Source organism: Pinus tabuliformis, chromosome Q (genome assembly GCF_031772625.1).
Source record: "Pinus tabuliformis cultivar Carrire ecotype Pingquan chromosome Q, CPIR1, whole genome shotgun sequence".
In the NCBI taxonomy this organism is placed as follows: domain Eukaryota; kingdom Viridiplantae; phylum Streptophyta; class Pinopsida; order Pinales; family Pinaceae; genus Pinus; species Pinus tabuliformis.
In genome coordinates, this window is record NC_142296.1 from 405,693,463 (window position 1) to 405,699,633 (window position 6,171).

Below are 6,171 nucleotides of genomic sequence, written 5' to 3' on the forward strand. Positions count from 1 at the left end.
AGGCTAAGCACACTGTCTAAACTAACAAACACACCAGCTAGAAAGAAAAACTAACCTAACTAAAAATCTCCATACCCATATTTTAAGCATAATACCTCTTTAGGTAAAGTCCATTTCTGGGTTTACCCAAAGAGTCCCCATCAAAGTCTACCAGCTCATAGGCCCCTTTTGCTAGCTTTCGCTTGACAATATAGGGCCCATGCCACATAGGAACAAATTTTCCAGCACCTAATTTATCATTAGCTTGATCATACAATAACACTAGGTCTCCTTCCGAAAAATTTCGAGGGGTCACATTTTGATCATACTGAGCTTTCATACGTTTTGCGTGAGTCTCGATCGCCAATGCGGCATCACGTCAATTCTCATCTAATTGAGCTAAGTATAATAAACGCTTTTCCTCTTTGGACGTAGCTGGAAGTAACTCGATGGCCATTTGTAGTGACGGGATTTCGCATTCAATGGGTAGCACAGCTTCCAAACCATAAACTAGTTGGAAAGGAGTGAACCCTGTTGATGTTTTCACTGAGGTTCGGTACGCCCAAAGCGCTGAAAATAACATGTTGTGCCAATTCGACCGATGAATACCAATGATTCGTCGGATCATGATAACTAAAACTTTGTTGATGGACTCAACCAGACCATTCGCTTGTGGATAATAAGGAGTTGAGCTATCGTGACGCAAACCAAGCTGGCCTGTAAGTTCTGTCATCATAATGTTTCAAAAATGGCGCCCATGGTCAGTGATTATTGCTTGTGGGACACCAAACCTAGCAATTATGTGATTGAACACGAAAATTGCAGCTGTCTTGCATTCTGCCTCGAATGTAGGCATCGCCTCGGCCCACTTATTAAAATAATCTACCGCAAGGATGATATACGCATGCCCCCCGGCCGAGTGAGGGTTACATGTAATAAAATCGATACCCCATTTGGCAAAAGGACCAACGGAAATTATAGGGTGGAGAGGAGCAGGTGGAGCGCGCATATTTTGATCAAACACTTGACAGTTGTGGCATTTTCGGACCGCAGTAATACAATCTTTAAACAAGGATGACCAGAAGTAGCCAGCGCACAATATCTTTTGGGTTGTGGCATACCCAGACATATGACTGCCACACGCTCTAGAGTGACAGTCATTCAGAACCCTTTCAGCTTCTTCGTGAGTTAAGCAACGTCGAAAAACCAAGTTCGCCCCATGGCGATAAAGAGTATCTCCAATAATTTTGTACTGTTGGGACTGGAATCGAATTTTCCGACGTTCCGTCTTTGAAACTTCGGGCCGAAAGGATTGGGTCTGGAGATAGACGATGATATCCCCATACCACGGATCTAAAGTGCTAATTAGAAACAAAGATTTGTTCGCAATGGGCTCCTCTGCCACAGTTTCCATTTCAGCACGCGGGAAGTCACACATTAGCTCTGCAAAAACTAAAGATTTCTTAGACTTAGATTTCTCAAACTCCAAGTCGAACTCCTGCAGGATAACAATCCATTTGGAGTACTTGCCCCCTAGCAATTGTTTGGTCAAAATGTAGATCATAGGGTTGCAATCCGAAATGACTGTAGTTTTACGAAGTAAAATGTAGTGACGAAAACGTTGGATAGCTTGAACGGCTGCCAATGCCAATTTCTCCACATGTGAGTATTTTAGCTCAGTTGGATTTAACGTCCGACTAAGGTAATATATCACATGTTCCATTCCGAATTCGTCTTCCTGAACTAAGACCATCCCAATGGTGGAATGGGAGGCGGCGAGATACAAAAAGTAATCCTGGTTGTAATTGGGAGGATGCAGCAACGGTGCATGGGTCAACGCGTGCTTGAGTGCATCAAAAGATTTCTGAGCTATCTCATCCCAAGAGAATTGAGCGTTCTGTTTCAACAACCGTGTAAAACCCTTTGTAACCTCGGCGTAGTTAGGAATGAATCGTCGTAAAAAGTTTGCTTTCCCCTGCAAACTTTGGAGTTGGCGAAGACTCGAAGGAGGAGGCAATTTGATGATAGCTTCTACCTTCGAGGGATCGACGCGAATACCGGCTTTCGAAACTACAAATCCAAGCAATTGACCCACTTCTATACAAAAGACACATTTGTGTGGGTTCAACCGAATATGATAATGCCTACACCTCATGAAAATTGCTCGTAAATGGACAAGGTGATTAGCTCGATGTAACGAATGAGCAGGAAAATCATCGAAATACGGTTGCACAATGTGTTTGATGTCATGAAACGCATAAGACATCGCCCTTTGAAAAGTGGCTCCGGAATTCTTAAGCCCAAAAGGTAATTTGCAATAAGCAAATGTCCCCCATGGACAAATGAAAGTCGTTTTTGGTTGATCGGCAGGTAGAATATTGATTTGATTGTAACCGGAAAAACCGTCCATAAAGGAAAATATTTCACTGCCGGCACATTCATCAATGATTTGATCTATATAGGGTGTTGGGTAGTTGTCCTTTGGACAAGCTCGATTAATGTCCCTATAATCGATGCATATTCTTATTGTTCCCTGTTTTTTGTTAACCGGAACAATATTCGATACCCAATCCGTTAACGGGATCGGATAAATGAAACCTGCTTTCAACAGTTTTTCAACTTTTGCTTTAATTGCAGCCGCTTTTCGTGGGTGAATCTGACGCAAATGTTGCCAGATGGGTTTAGCATCCGGGTAAGTCTTGATCTCATGAACAACAATCGCGGGATCAATTCTTGGCATTTCCTCATAGGACCAGGCAAACACGTCGCGGAATTCTTGAAATAGGGCCTTGTATGTTTGAATTTCGTCATCTGTACACGAGGCACCTATATGAATGTTCTCAACAATTCCAGGCTTGACTAAAATGTCAATGGGAATAGTTCGAGAGATGTTTCCCAAATTTAGCTCTGAATCAGGATGTTTCATTGGATTCTGAGCTTTTTTTACATATTCAGCTGTAAAGATTGATGAGAAATCATTTTCAAAATGATCATCCTCAGGTAAAAACGAAGATCTGTGATGGAGATCTTCCCATGGCAAATCGTCTACACACATGACTTCACGAAGTTTCTCATCAGATGAAACAACTTCGGGAAACGCTATTAACTCCGAGGTTGATGTGAAAAGTGATTCCTCACGGACCACATTCATTTGGTCGATTTTGGTTGAACACGGGTCGGTAAAAGACTGCACGGCTTCATAGGCAATTTCATATGGACTCAAAGGCATAGCATCACCAAATGAGTCTATCTCAGATTCAGAAGGAACGATCCAAGGATCGTCATAAACAATGGTGTCTGATGTAATCATATGAATGGATGCAAACGAAGACAATGCATTGATTGGAGGAAAAGGAAAAGTTCCCAGTAAACCGACATCTTTAACTAATCCTACTCCAACATCCTTATATGGGATAGTCGTTTTACCGACATGCTGAATACTCTCTGAAGAGGCTGGGTCGGATGAAAAGTAAGCCAGCTGGTCTATTGTCACGATCTTTCCATTATGTGGAAACTTTATTACTTGGAAGACCGATGAAACGACCGCTGTCATAGCGTAAGACCAACTTCGACCCAAGAGAAGGTTGTAGTCTAGAGGGGCATCAACCACCTCCACATCTAGACTAACGGTTTTTCCTTCAACCCCTATAGGCAAATCCTGTAGAATGCCAAAAGGATGAAACCCACGGCCATCAAAGGCCTTAAGAATTGTCGGGGATTGATTTAGTGAAGGAGAACCAAGCGATCTCCAACACTGTATCGACATAATACACGTGGAAGCTCCCTCATCAATTACAGTCCGATGAATAGGCCTGTTTTTGACTATCACTGGAATCTGGAAAGCCATTTGATGAGGTAAACGCGGTGTACTATTTTCTAGATCAAAGATTATTAGGTTCGGGTCCTGAACATCAACAGCTCCTATAGCCGACAAAAGTAATTTGCGTTGTGCTAGGCATGATTGCAGCACTTCCAAAGCCGACATTGCTGAGGGTGAAACAACTAAGTCCTCAACAATGTTGTAATTCTGGGCCGCTCTCGCATGTGGATTGAAAGCAGACCTTCGAAGTACACCCTTGGCGGGCGGTTTGATTACTAAGTCTGGGTTAGGCTTCTCGATCTGTAGTGGATCGGAGCCGGGAGCTGAGGTTGATGGATTAGAATGAGAAGATTCTGCTTCTTTGCCATCAACAGGACTTTTACTACCAAAATCTTGCGATCGAGTCGCAATCCTTACATGAGACATCATCAATATGGGTTCTTCACTGGCACTCGAGGAAGAACCTATCATCTTACTATCCTGCTTTGGAAATGGATCCTTCAAAACAGCAGGAGTTTGGGAACTTTTGACGATCTTCGCAATCTCTGCTCGATGAGGGCAGTCTCTTGTAAAGTGTTCCTCTTCACAAATAAGACATGGATAACGAGGCTTGCACTTTTCGTCATTGGTTTCCGACTTTTCAGTTTTCTCCTTTGGAGTTTTGTCTGCTTTATTCTTCTTCTTCCCTTTCTTCTTTCCACCGGATTTTGATTTAGCCGTAGATGACTCTACAGTGTGAATATCGGCGGAAACCTCAGCAGAAGAATCTCCTGTCGGGGAATCAGGCAAGGTTATGATAGGAGAAGAATTCTTGGAGGATTTCTTCTTGCTTTTAGTGTTCACCGTACCAATCATACCATCAGCGGCATGAGATCCCGAAGGAGCTGCAGCGATTTGATTTGACTTAGGAAGATCTGGGATCTTTTCGTGTAACGTACCTGACTAAGTATAAACTAAGTCAAGGTACTGCGCTTGAGCAATCACTTGCTCCTTAGTAACTACTCTGGCCTTAGCTACATCTTCAGTAATCTTCGGTAACAATGATTTAACAAACCATTCAGCTAAGATCTGGTCTGGGATAAAAACTTTCACTAACCGCCTTCGACGTCTCCATTCATGAATATGATCGGAAATATAAGTGGACGTCGATTGCTTTAACGAAGTTAGTAACTTCGTGCCATTATCATATCTGACCGGCAACTGAAAATGAGTTAGAATGAGGTAGCTAACTGACTAAAATTATAAAAAGAGGCCCGTGGTAATTCAATATACCACTTGGCCGCGAGACCAATGAGAGTACACTGGAAAAGACGTAAGCGGATCGAATCATCCGATATGGAATTAGAGGCACACCAGAGGTGGTAAGTCATCACATGATTTGACGGGTCCTCTCCAGACTTACCTTCGAACTTGGGAATGTCACTGGGCAACTTATTCGGCATTGGCGGCCAAAACGGAAGATAATTAATTGGATCGTTCGTTAGGCGTGACAAGTCTGGTAAATCCAAAGTTACGATAAACGGTAACTACCGATTAGGATCCCTAAAACTCTGGGTCACGAGACCAGCCCCAGGAGGAGGATATCTGGGATAACTAGGAATGGGAATCGCGTTCGGGATATTGTATCCTCCTGGAAAACCAGGATTAACCGGACCGTACTGGGGTTGTTAAGGTTGTTGATAAGTGTACCCATGATACGGTTGATACTGATAAACTGGCTGCTGGACAGCAGGACCGAATTGGTACTGTCACTGGTACGGTTGATAAGTGAATTGTGGTTGACTTGTGACAACCGTACTTAAACCAGGTTGTCCTACAGGCATCTGAACCGTAGTTTGAATCGTGGATCCAGACGATGGTAAAGATGTCTGAGGAGTAGATACAGGAACAGTAGAAACCAGAGCTGTCGATACTCCAAAAGTAAGTGGGGTAGATTGAACAGATGTTGTGGCAGTTGCAGCAGTCGTTTGAGATGGAGTACGAGGCGAAATAGGCCCAGACTGAGAAACTACCGAAGGTACAAAAGTTTGAATATTAGACTGGATTGGTTGCTGGGGTGAACCAGAAACTAAGGGTTGTCCAGTTTGAGATGACAATTGTACACTTAGCTGCAACACCTGTTGATTTTGCGATGGATCCCACACTATGTTCATTCCAGGGTATTGACCCATAACAGGTTGAGGATATTGAGATCCATAACCGGATTGAGGGTAGGATTGATAATTGAAAGGTACATTTCCCGTTCCTTGAACATAAGATTGACCTTGGGGTGGTTGGAAACCTTGGTTCGAGTACTGACCTTGGGGTAGATACCCTTGAGGCATGTACTGATACTGGGGTTGAACTTGAGGTATAAATTGATACTGAGGTTG